Consider the following 13728-nt stretch of genomic DNA (forward strand, 5'->3'; position numbering starts at 1 on the left):
TAATTAGATATAGAATTAGTAGAAGCATGTTGCAAAGGAAGTATTATGACGTGTTTAGTTCATGTCTGCATCAAGGTATGCTTGACAGAGGTGGATTTGTTGATGTAGATGCTAGTGTGAAGCTACAAGCTCAGATGCTGAGCTGTTCCTCCCTTTGCAAAGACCCTGCTCTTTGTCAGTGGGGAGACTCAGCCATGGAGTTGATGACACTACCATCAGTCAGGGCCCTGCTTCTCCTTCTGAGTTTAGTGAATATTGTTGGGGGAAAGGGAAAGAGGCACATTTCTGCTCTTTGTATCAATATTGGTTTATCTTGTCCATTCTCTCTCCCCTTCTCCCCCCCCGCCTCCCCGGTCCCCACAAACACCAGGAAGGTCAGGGGAATGATCTGTGCCTTGAAAATAGCTTGTAGTGCTCAAAAAGTGCTTCCCGCTTATGCCCTCACTACCCCCCATAAGTTAGGAGTCAGTGAAACATCTGTAGTTTGATACTGAGAGGTGCATCCAGTGAACCACCTTGATAGTTTGCTGGATAGGACTGTTGTTAGGAGGCTGCAGGTTGGAAGTTGTCTTTATCCCAACCCTCCAAGAACTAGAGAGTGTGTAACGGCAGTTTTGTATCTTTGAATAAGTGTTTCATTTTGTTTTGACCTTTCCTCACCTGTAACTGTAATTTCTTTACTTCTCCTTTTCAACCTCAATTTCATCTTTAATTTTCTCAAGATTCCCCCCAACCTTCCTTTCTCACTTTCGTGGACAGTAGGTCCTATTCCCACTGTCACCTATCTGTAATATTTTTTTCTGTGTCACTGAGACTTACTTTCTGATCTCCTCTTGCTAATAAAATAATCCAGTTCTGCTTCTTATATTTGTTAATTCTTATTCCTTGGCCTTGGCACTTCTCTTCACTTTAACTCTGTCACAAGAGTATAGTTGCCATAGCTTCCTGTACATAGTTTGACTTTAAATGTCTGTGAAACTTTGTGCAATATACTTCAATATGAATGGCAGTATCAAAAAAGCCGTTATCAATGAATGAGTCCCCTCTGATCATTTAAAGACTTTTAATGTGTATCATATATTTCTCAGTTGGTTAACGCTGCTTGTGACTGAAAATATGGTCTTAGAAAGGTTTAACTTTCAGAGTCTCAAATATTTTAGTGTTAAACTCAGGATAGTCTGAGCTCATGGATGGCGAGAAAATTGAAGCTCAAAAATTAAATCAGGTGAGATCATCAACTCAGGAATGCAATACCATAGGATATTTGTAACTAAAGCTCTGATCTTGGAAAGACTTGGCACATGGACTACTTACAGGGGCACATGCTTAACTTGGTGCCCTGTAAGTGCTCAGAGGGCAAAAAGTTAAGGACCTCCATAAATCTTTGTGGGATTGGGGCCATGTTTGCTAAATCCTAAAGCAATGTAACATTTTTGACACGCAGAAGAATTGTTCCTAAGAAGTTAGGGTAGTCTCAACTGATTGCATACTACTTAATCTCATATTAAAAAAACTGCCTTAAAAATCGGGACAGAGTGCAGTCTTATTGGAAGAAGGAAAGATTGTTTTCCATATCTGAAGATGTCTTTTCTTTTAGCTCAGAACGACACTGTAAGTACTGCTACATCTGACTAGTTGGATACAACATAGTTATCCTGTTTCACAGTTAAAACACAGTTTTCTCTTGCAAGATTAAAAAGGACCAGACTGCATTGTAACAGTGTTCCTGAACAGTGCAATACCCTTTTACTTCAGCAAGTGGCGGTTAAAATGCAGTTCATTTCTATGGTAAGACCAAACTATTAAACATTATCAGGGAATTATTGTGTTGTCACTGAGTCCCCAACTATAGTGATGGTTTCATTGGTGACTGTATCTTACACTTACCCTTACTTATAAAATGTCGAACAGGAAAAGGTTGCCACATTTGGGTTCATAACAAAAAGTTAGTTCCACCCTTACTGTAGCAAGACTAGTCTCTATGTAAAGTAAATCCTGAGCCCAGATTAAAAACCATAAAGTGGTTTTTCCACACATTCTATTGATCATGTTCTTATTTGGTATTTAGAAATTCACTTTTAGCCTATATACATTTTTATCCAAATAATTACATGTGACGTTCTCAATAAAACTGCATTCTCCAGACTGTCAGTCAAATGACTGTTTGAGAGGGATGTGCATGTGTCTGATTATTAACCATTTGTGACGTAAAATATTTGATTAAGATGCAGAAATTCTAACTAACCAGCATAAACCCTTGTTTCATAGAACACTCTGTATAATTTTATAAATGATGTTTCTTTTAAGAAAACCTATGTTTTACATGACTTATTTAAAAGGTTCATGCTGCTAATAATAATGGTTCATAAGGAACTTTAAAAAAATGTTTAGAGCTGGAAAACTTCTCAACATAAAAATTGTTGAATTTTAACAAGTTGTTTGCCGAAACACATCGGGAGTCTCGAACCCCCCCCTCCTCCCCCCCCCGGGGAAAAAAACAGCTTGATACCCATCCAACGCAAAACAAAACATGGAACCAAGTACAACAGTTTCGCAACCAATGGAACACAACCTGCAGGAGAAACCAAGACAAATGACCCACCACATGGACACTACACAATATCTCACTATCATCAAAAACTCTTCTGATCAGAATGTAAGTTTCTGTATTCTCCAGTGGAGTGAACTTCTGCCCCACCATAGAATATGATAACATACTAACATGAACTAGAAGAATTCCTCCAACTCTGCATTAAGGAATTCTTTCACAACAAAGACTACACCAACCCCAGTGTCCCCACTGACTGTCATAAGAAATAATAATCTGCCTGGACACCCCTTGGAGAACAGAACCATACAGTAGATCATTACGTTGATCAGCAAAAAAATTAACTGAAATCCTCGATAAACATTACATCCACCACACTCTCTCTACCACCGAGACGATATCTATACAGTCCTGAAATCCAACCAGCAGACAAAGAGGGTGCTATCATAGTCCTTAACTGTGATGACTACATCAATGAGGCCAACAGACAACTCTCCAACACCATCTACTACAGGGGTCAGCAACCTTTCGGAAGTGGTGTGCTGAGTCTTCATTTATTCACTCTAATTTAAGGTTTCGCGTGCCAGTAATACATTTTAACATTTTTAGAAGGTCTCTTTCAATAAGTCTATAATATATAACGAAACTATTGTTATATGTAAAGTAAATAACATTTTTTAAAATGTTTAAGAAACTTCATTTAACTAAATTAAAATGCAGAGCCCCCATGACCAGTGGCCAGGACTTGGGCAGTGTGAGTGCCACTGAAAATCATCTCACATGCCGCCTTTGGCACCTATGCCATAGGTTGCCCACCCCGATCTACTATATAGAACTCTCAGAAGATTCCACACCACAATTAACAGAGGAATTTAAGGCTACTATCATATCCTTCCCCAAACAACTTTGTCGTTCCATTTCTGAAACAGCTTCCTATATTTCTGCCCTTGTAATACTCATCTCCATTATGTTGATGCTGTGTACAGTACAGTACAGTGAAGTCTAAATGCTCTGTAATGCCCCCTTATGCTTGGTATTTTACAGATATATAGTAAGACGTGGACCTTACCTAAAAAGTTTACAATCTTAATTTTAAGACAAGACAAGTTTAATTTTATTTATATACAAATATTTTAAATATTTATTCTCTGCTGGTGCTTAAACTCTCTGCTTTTCCAAATGTCTTGTTATCCTGGGTTGAAATAGAGATTTAATATTAATCTTTCCAAAACATAATAAGGAGAGTTTTTATAGTTTGCAAATGAAAAAACAAAACCCCACAATCAAAATAACAATATGACCCTGCCCATGCCCAGTTGATATCATTTTATCTGAAGTTAATTGTCAAGCCCACTCAGTCAGAAAAAAGACATGCAGTTAGCGGTTGGTGATGTTATTGGCGTTTCTGAGGCACTGCATGCATGCATGCATTCCCACTGCTGCTATCTCTTGCCTCCTTTTATTGGTTTAGTCCCCCCACACTCTCAGGGCACTAGCTGCAGCCTTATTTGTTCATTGGTTGGGAGTGGAGAGACATGGTAGAGTGGTGTTCCCCTGTATGGTCAGATGGTATTCCCCAAACCATGTCTGTTTCATTTTTTGACTTGGGGGGGAGGGGGATGAAGAGGAGAGAGAGGCTATCCAGCTATGACCTCTTGTACTCTTGCTGTTTCTGCCAAGTTGAGGAGGAAGGGAGAAAAATGTGAAAATGAGTGAAGAGAGAAAAGGAAGGATGGAAAGGAACAAGCAGGACAAAGGAGTACGAGACCTGAAACACTGTGGGGTGGAGAGGGAGACTGAGATGGAGGGGAGGCAGAGGATAATAAACTAAGGGAAGAACATTTCACTGATAATTTCAGGTAGTTTACAATAAAACATTTCAGTTGGTGCCATGACACACAATCACCTATCTTGTTACAAAATTAACAGTATTTAATTGTACATTTGTTGTTTCATTAGCCTTTTCCTTTTTAAAAATTATTTAAACAGAACCATACTTTAATATGAATAGTTAAATATACAGATATCAACTTTTAAACAAGTCTTTTATTGGGAAGCTGATGGTTTTCTAGGGGTGGGAGAGAGAGTCTCAGAAGGTAAGTACAGAAGAAGGGATGTAATTTGATGTTTACGTAGGCTCTCCTTGACTATCTGTACTGTAAGTACAAGATTGTGTCTGTATTGAAGTGTCTCAATGATTACAATTTCTGTTTTTTTGTGAAAGTTGTAAAATTACTTTTATCCATCTTCTGTGAGCTTGTCTCCCTGTTCTCATAGTAAATTTTTCATTAGTAGATATTCTACTAATGGTTTACTCCTGTGAGCTACAGTATGACCTGTTGCCTTGGATCCATGGATATAGGGTTTCTTCTTTTGCTGTAAAGGGCAATAAAAAGTGTGGCTTCCTTGTTCCCTCTTTAAATCCTTTTTGTAAACCAACTCCCAATACATGTCTTTAAGTCTTGTTTGAGTTCTAGCTCTATTTTTTTCTTTTTTTATTTCAGGCTAGGTTTCCAACGTATTTTTACTGTCCAGCATTTCCATATCATGTATATGAAAGAGGATCTGGCTGTCTTACATTTTTATACTGTCATGTGGGACAATATTACATATTATAGATAGAGGTGGAGAAATATACATTCTGTGAACCACATAATGCATGTGTAGTACTATCTGATTAGCATTACAACCCAATAATTGTCTGTGTTCTATTCTTTTGTTGTTGTATAATATTTACAATCCGTACTCTATAACTTAATAGCTTAATCTAGTTTGTGTTTTTAAATCATAGTAATGAAATTATACATTCTAGACAATCTTGATTGCTGAAACTTCAAACCCTTGTATGAAAATTTCTAATTCAGAAAGCTTTGCTTACTTTGTTTGGGTCTTTTATGGAAGTTTTTTTAAATAATCTTTATAAACTCATTGTGCTTTTCCTTTTTTTAATATCTTGCCTTCATCAATTTGTTTTGAGTTGTCCATCCCTGAATTTTTTTTCCAGTTATATTTTGCCCCAGCATGTGAATATATTCTTATTCAGCCGAAGTGTGAAAGCATCATTATTTATTTCATATATCACCACAATCTACACTTTTGCTTGATCAAGTGCCTCTCATATGTTCAGTTAGGAGCACGTTTAAGTAACAAGATGTTTTATGGATGCCAGAATTTTGGAATGTGTGTCTAGCACACAATTTTGTAATGTGACTATCTTGCCAGATTCGGTTCTGTCTGTATGCGTGATGGACTCTCTCCAATAGAGACTCATTCCACTAACTAGTCGGATTTCTTCCCTAGATACATGATGCAGGATTTTTATGAGTTATTTTGATCCACTTCTAAAAGTATCCTCCCATGGATAAAAATTGGCTTATGATTTGGCAGAATGCCTCTTCTGCATCCAGAGCTCCTTGAGTGTGCTGTATGACGTGTAGAGGTTTTCTCATATTACTTAAGGGCTTCTTCCTTTTTATAAAGCCCATTTGGTTATAGAGTACCAATTTAGGCATTACTATCTCTTATCTGGATACCTGTACTGTTTTTAAGTCAGAATCTTAATATCTATATCTTTTAGAGATAGGTCTAGAAGACGCTGGATCCTATAAATCCTTATTTTGTTTAGATCTTCATACTATTCTGCTTGATAGAAGGTGTTCTGTAAACATTCTCTTGCATCTGAAGACAAATGCACTTGCTAATAAGCGAGAGAAAGCTTGGCACAAATGAGCATCAGCAAGCAGAAAGTAATGTCCAGAGTTAGAACTGAAGAAGTCAGGGCTTGTCTACATCACAAAGTTGCAGAGCTGGTGAGGGGGTTACAGCGCTGCAACTTAGGAGGTGTACACATCTGCAGGGCATCACCAGCGCTGCAACTCCCTGTTTGCAGCGCTGGCCGTACTCCCGTTTTGTCTCGGGTGTAGAGGATCCAGCGCTGGTGATCCAGCGCTGGTAATCAAGTGTAGACACTTACCAGCGCTTTTCTTGACCTCCGTGGAATAAGCAGGTATCCCAGCATACCTGAGGAAGCCTCTCCTTCAAGCAGGTCTCTTTCCCTGCGGTTTGCAGGGGGGTCCGGGGAACGCGAGAGCAAACCGCGGGGAAGCTGGTCTCCTGCGGTTTGCTCTCGCGTTCCCCGAACCCCCCGTGCAAGCAGGTCTCCTTCCCTGCGGTTTGCTCTCGCGTTCCCCGAACACCCCCGTGCAAGCAGGTCTCCTTCCCTGCGGTTTGCTCTCACGTTCCCCGAACCCCCCGTGCAAGCAGGTCTCCTTCCCTGCGGTTTGCAGGGGGGTTCGGGGAACGCGAGAGCAAACCGCGGGGAAGCTGGTCTCCTTCCCTGCGGTTTGCTCTCGCGTTCCCCGAACCCCCGTGCAAGCTGGTCTCCTTCCCTGCAGTTTGCTCTCGCGTTCCCCGAACCCCCGTGCAAGCTGGTCTCCTTCCCTGCAGTTTGCTCTCGCGTTCCCCGAACCCCCGAGCAAGCAGGTCTCCTTCCCTGCAGTTTGCTCTCGCGTTCCCCGAACCCCCGAGCAAGCAGGTCTCCTTCCCTGCGGTTTGCAGGGGGGTTCGGGGAACGCGAGAGCAAACCGCGGGGAAGCTGGTCTCCTTCCCCGGTTTTGCTCTCGCGTTCCCCAACCCCCCTTGAAGCCGCCCAACAGCGCTGCAGTGTGGCCACATCTAACACCACTTGCAGCGCTGGTTGCTGTAAGTGTGGCCACTCTGCAGCGCTGGCCCTATACAGCTGTACTAATACAGCTATAACAACCAGCGCTGCAAAATTGTAGATGTAGACATACCCTCAGTCTGGTGTCGTCATTGTCCAGAGGGCTTTGAAGGTGCACTCCTATTCCTTTAATAGCTGCTGCTTTACTTCTTTCAACTAGTGTGTCTCTGGAAGGGCACTATAGGGCCTGGTATCTCTGGAATAGACTCTGTAATTTTGTTTTGGGTCTGGGATGTGTACTCCTTCCCACTCTCTTCCACCTTTTGGTAAATTTTTTGACTCTATAACTGTTTGTAAGATTAATGACTTCTGCTATAGTTCCTCTGGTCATCTGTACATTAAGCAGTTAATCTCCAGCAGCAACTGAGCCTTTTGGCACAATTTATGTATTAAACCATGCATCCGACAAAGTGAGTATTCACCCACGAAAGCTCATGCCCCAAAACGTCTGTTAGTCTATAAGATGCCACAGGATTCTTTGCTGCTTTTACAAACTTTATTTCATTTCTTTTGGAGTCTTCTGCATTATACTACTACTGTTGGTCCAAATATTGGGCACTGACCAGTTACTTCATGAGCAAAAGTTTTAAAAAGAGAGAATTGTGCACTCTAATGCCAAGCAAAAACAAATTATGTGGGAGGGAGAATTGGAGCTAGAGCTACAAGAAACTTGCTTTATCATGCATATTGTGTAACCCCAGAAAACCATGTTTTATAGCTGTGAAGTACTGTAGGTCAGTACTAAAATGTTACAGTATAAACTGATGTTTTATGGTACTTGTTCAACTTGACAGACACAATGTTTTTATGCACTTTGAAGCCTTTAGAGACTAGTCTAACAGGTACAGCAAAAATAAGTTAGTAATAGTTAAAAGTATGCTAGATAAAATAGTTAGCCAAAGCATTTGTTTATTCGTGACATATAAACAGTTTTTGTGTTTTAGTTAAAGACAATTTTAATCCTGCAAAGTCAGGCATCATTTTAAGACTAAAGTTCTTGCTGTGGGTCCTGGTTGGAGAGAGAGAAATAAAATTTAATAAGCACTAAGTCTTTAAGCAAGAAACAAGGGAACCTCAAACAGTCTTTAAAACCTTGATGAGATCTCCTGCTGACTGCTTCTGTTCCTGCTTTCTGCCTGCTTTGATTTTAGTTAGCAGTTACTCAATATGCAAACAGTGAACTTTAATATGAAAATTAATACAAATATACATGTTTTCTTCAGATGACATTCTCCCATAATTTTGGTATTTTTACCCTTGGTGAATGGGAGATCCCATTTAATACTCCTTTCTCCTTCCTCCTTTAATATATGGAACTTCTATAAATCAAGAATGCAGGAAAAACATTTTGTCCTATATTAGTGTGAAGGGAATTGGCAATCGCAATTGGAGTTTATACACTGAAAACTTCTGAGTCATAGGTTTTTCCAAATTAGGGAAGTCTAAGCGTTTTTATTCTCCTATTCTCTCATCCACGACAAAATAAGGCGTTCCAGGATTTAGTTGTTCATTGCTACGGCAAATGATCTGTTTTAAGTCTTTGCTTTATTACTATATGTTCTTAAGTCCTAATTATATTTCTCAGCTGTCTTGTTTCTTTTAAATTCTTAGTATTTCACTTATAATTAGACATTGAAATTTATGGGAAGTTTGGATAATTGATAAAAGCTGATCGTTATAACTTCGAACACAAGTAAAATGCTTTTAAATCCTTTTGATTGTTCTGCTGCAATGGGCCATTGTGGTGGAATAGTGTCAGTGTTGGGGTTTCCTCATAGTCATACATGCGGCAGTATTAGAGACAAGTTTTAGCCTACAAACCTTGCAAGTCATGCAGCTTCACAATGGTTGTGATTATGGAATACGTTTTTTTTTAATTGGATCAGGATACCTTAACCCATCAAAGTATTGTAGATGCTATTAAAGGTTTGATATAAATTGAGTTTTGAAAATAATGAAGACAGTTTAACTTTGTCTTAAATAACTTCATTTTATTTTGGGCAATAAAGATGAGAAATTAGATCAAAATGACTTAATTTTAACAGTCAGTACCTTGTAATCTTTTAAATTTAATTTATAATAACTTTATGTATATGTCAGAAGGTCAACTCTTAAATGAGGGAATACTGCTGTGTTTTATTGATCCTTTTCTCCATGACACATACATCTTACACTAATTCATTGTTAAGATTAAAAGACCTGATTGTGCAAATAGATCTATACCAATCCAGATGTCTGCGTTATACTTTTTCCCAATGAGAAGATAGAAACCAAATAGTTAAGGCCTGTCCTGACATGAGACTCTAACCAGTTCTTGGCCTTTAGTTTGTCTCCAGTAAAGGAAATGCTATCCTCTGCTAGAGGATATTTCTTCAGTTAACCCCTACTGCTGTTTCGTTATATAATGTTTATCAATTGAAATATTGACCTGCTAAGAAATATACTATTTCTTAGTAATTAAAGTGCATGTTTGAGTTAAAAATAGATATACACTATATGTAGACCTCTTACTCTGTAGTCTCGTTTAATAAGTTTCAGGGTTTTTTGCACAGTTTTTTCATATGTTGAATATTTCAGAGTGTAATCAAATCTTGATACACAGTAATGTATGCAAACTTAAATGGGGATTCATCCCTTAGTCTTGAAAAGACTTTCAGCAAACTTCCCAGTTTGCCTGTTAGAATAACTGAATTATTTTTTGTGCAGGGCTGTTGCTAATGGCTGAGACAATTGTTTATTCGTGTAATACGTTTCTGAGATGTAGCTTCTTCCTGTACATACATTGCATATTCCTTCTCCTTTTGTCATTCAGACAGGGAGCCAATTTGGATAAGGTAGAATTTTGGAGCCTGGTCCTCCTGTCTTTGCTCTACAGTTGTTTCCTGTCTCACAGGAAGGGAACAAGTGTCTGGTGGTTGAAATTTTGCTGTTTGCTCCCTTTGCCTCTGGATTCCTCAAAAAGTGGTCAAAGTGCAGGGTCCATTGTCATCTGTGTTGTCTTGTTGGGTCTCTGGCATGCAAAAAGAAAGTTCCACTTCATAGATTCACAAGGAAGAGAGAATGGATTCTTAGTCCTCTCTGATAGCAGCCATATGTTCTCCTTCCCTGGTATATATATGCTATGTAGAAAAACCGAGAAGATTGCCCCTAAGGAGCTGGGTCCATTTGGTTTCATGTATCTGGGACCCTTAAGTTTATAATTTAGCAGGAGGCCCAGAAAAGGATATAAGGCCTCCTTTTTTTTTTTTTTTTTTTTTTTTTATTAATAAAATGCAAGGGGACTCCTTGGTGTTTATTCCTATCATCTGTCTTTAGGAAGCTGCAGGTGATCTGCTCCTTTCCATACACATCTGCATTACACAGAATTCTGTAGAGAATCTAAAAACTCATTGTAGCTTTCCAAGATCTGTAACTGTGACAATCAAAAGTACATTAAATAAGTCACCAGAAACAATCTGGCCTTTCCTGAAATGTTGTCGCTATGCAGGGACCCATTGACTGGAAGATGGAGGGTGCTGTAATGTGGGTCTTTCAACTAATGAATATTCAGCCATAGCCATTTACACATTCTTTTAGAGTAGGCACACAATGGCTAACTGAACCTCAGACAGGACACTCTGTGCCAGACTCCTAAAACTGATATGTATGTGACTTTCCAGTTGTCTCCTGGAAGTGCACAGCATAAATGATATAAACTAGGATTTGTTTTGTCTAGAAGCCAACGTTCAGGTAATTTGTTTAGGTCTAGTCACCATGCCCTTTGGATTCATCCTTTTGGGAGAAGACACATAATTAGGGCCCTACCAAATTCACCATGAGAAATGCACCCTGGACTATGAAATCAGCCTAAGAGGGGCAGGGCTGGGGGCACCCCAGCTGGGGCTCCTACTATGTGCCCAGCTCTAGCTGCTCCTCCTGGGAGGGCTGAGGAGGAGCCGCTCCCAGGGCTGGGTCATTCCCACCTCCTGAGAACCTCCTCTGGCTGTAGGAAGCACCGCACTCCTGCCTACTTCCTGCTCCCATTCCTACCCAGCATGGGGAGAGAGGTCTGTGCACAGGGAGTAGCTGCGGAGACTTGCAGTTTGGTGGGAGGTGTCAACACTGCCCCATCCCCAAACTATGCCCATGTGTTAAAAGTGGGGGGCATAGCCTCCAGCACCCCTGGTTCTGGCACCAGTGGTTCCTCCCTTCTGCAAAGGTTCCTGTGCCCTTGGCTCTCAGCCCTGACCATCCCTGGCTCCGGGCCCAGCACTCGGGAGGTAAAAGGGCCTTGGGCTGGCTGTGTATGTGTGCGGGGGAACCAAAGCGCCCTCCTAACAACAGGGCCCTGGGTGGTCGCCCACCTGTAAGGCTGGCCCTTCCCTCCCCAAAAGTGATGACTCTCCCTCCTCCCTCATACTATCTAATCTTCACATCTGTGCTGCCCGCTACTCTCTGGCTGCCCATCTCTGAAGTCAGCGCCGTTGTCAGCAGCAGTGCAGAAGTAAGGGTGGCAATACCACAACCTCCTACAATAGCCTTCTGAGACTGCCCCCCCCCCATACATACACAACCCTTATTTGAGTCAGGACCCTCATAGTTATAACACTGTGAAATTTCAGATATAAATAGCTGAAATTATGACATTTACAATTTTTAAAATCCTATGACTGTGAAATTGACCAGCATGGACCAGGAATTTGGTAGGCCCCTACACATAATCAAAACTCCTCATGCTCCTTATCCTGCCCTTTCAGGAACCTGAGACTGTTTGGGGGATATTCTTTATCTCCAAAATCTTAAGATTAGAATGAAATCCTTTCACCAGCAAGGCACTCATTCTGTGAGTAAGTCGTCTTTTTCGTTGCCATCTTTATTCCATAAAGGCAAGCCTAACTTTTCCGTATGTTGGTCTCCAATCAAGTTATAACAGCAGTCCTTTTAAAATACAAACTTTAAGTCTTACCTTACAGTAAAGGTACAGTTCTTACTTCCCTCCTCCCTCGTTGAAGTCTGAGAATTAGAATTGCTGAGTTATGCAGTCCTGGTTCAGGATCACGTCAGATGTGTGGATCTTTCCAGTAGTTTGCAAAGGCTACTTCTTTTAATTTCTTTTTGTCCCTTCCATCCTCCACCTTTTCATCAGACCCGAGGAGAAATGTGCTGTCCAGAATCCTTTTCCATCTCCAGTAATGGAACCATCACACCACTTCTCATCCTGAAATGTCGGTTTCATTCAGAACTTATGCAGATTTTGATTGCATAGCAATTGCTGATCATGTTTGGAAGAACTCAGCATCTCAGGTACTCTTACTGTGTTCATCTCTTAGTGTTCAACTTGATACTCTGTATCTACATATTTAAAGTTCTCTTGAATTAAACTAATTCAGACAAAACTCACGGAGTTAAATTGCTAACTGACAGAGAAGAGATGAACAATTGTTGGTATGGAGTATTTAAACAAACAAACAAAAAAATACCAACCAACCCACCCACAATTCTTCAAGGGAAGGATTTTTTAAATGTTTCAGTGATGCTGTAGTAAGAGCAGTTCTTTCTTTTTTTCCAACTCTAAGAAAGAAAGACACTGTTTTTTAACAGGACTAATCCATACTGGGTTTCTGTCATGTGTTTTATTGATGTTGCAAAGCCAAAATCTTGTAGGCACTGATCCTTTAGTCCTGTGTGTCAATTCCTTTTGAATCAATGGAAAGTCAGGGTGTGGAATAGCAAGGTCAAGTGTTATCCCATTCAGTCAAAATAAAAGAAATTGAGCATAACTTAAAATGTAAACTAAAAGGCTCTCATTCTTAAGTTAATATTTTAAATGAAAATCATAGTCCTAAATAACTTCTGTTTTTGTGTTTCAAATGCATAAATGCTTTACTGCAGTTCGGGTGACCTGATATTATAATGTAATTGATGTATACAAGATGCATTCAGTTTTCTGTCTCAGAGTGCCTTAGACAGAGTTGTAAACATGTCTTATCTTGAACAGCTTGTGATTAGAAAAGCAATTCTGTTAATTGCAGGGATCTGGAAATGCTGGGCATTTGCCCTGTGAAAAGTATGAAAAATGTTAGAAATTTGAGGAGCTTAGATACCATATTAACAATGCAGGATAAAAACTTACCTACAACATATATGTATTCTTCTGGGGAATAATTATTGAATAATTGTATTGTATAATATATATAAGAAATGGATTGTACTGTATTTAGAAGCAGAAATGTGTGTTTCTTCAGAAACATCATGTACAATAAAATCTCACAGCTGTACAAAGGGGGTTAGGTAGAAGGGTTACTTGTTAATCTCCAGCTTGCCAATATATATGGACTCAATATTTAAATTTTCCTTCATCCTTCTGTGGTTAATAAATTATGCTTTTTAAATGCTTAAGCATCAGTTAATGATGTAGTCCTTTCTTGTATTTTCAGTCATGCATCAGATTTGCTGTTCTCAGAATAATTTTTGTTGCTGA

The 13728-nt window shown here is 39.7% G+C and overlaps 1 protein-coding gene across 5 annotated transcripts in view; it reads left to right on the forward strand.

Moving 5' to 3' along the window:
• MARK1 (microtubule affinity regulating kinase 1) overlaps positions 1–13728 on the forward strand; it is a 107783-nt gene that overhangs the window by 13100 nt on the left and 80955 nt on the right. The window lies entirely within an intron of this gene.

This window comes from Gopherus flavomarginatus, chromosome 4, assembly GCF_025201925.1.
Source record: "Gopherus flavomarginatus isolate rGopFla2 chromosome 4, rGopFla2.mat.asm, whole genome shotgun sequence".
NCBI classification, from domain to species: Eukaryota; Metazoa; Chordata; order Testudines; family Testudinidae; genus Gopherus; species Gopherus flavomarginatus.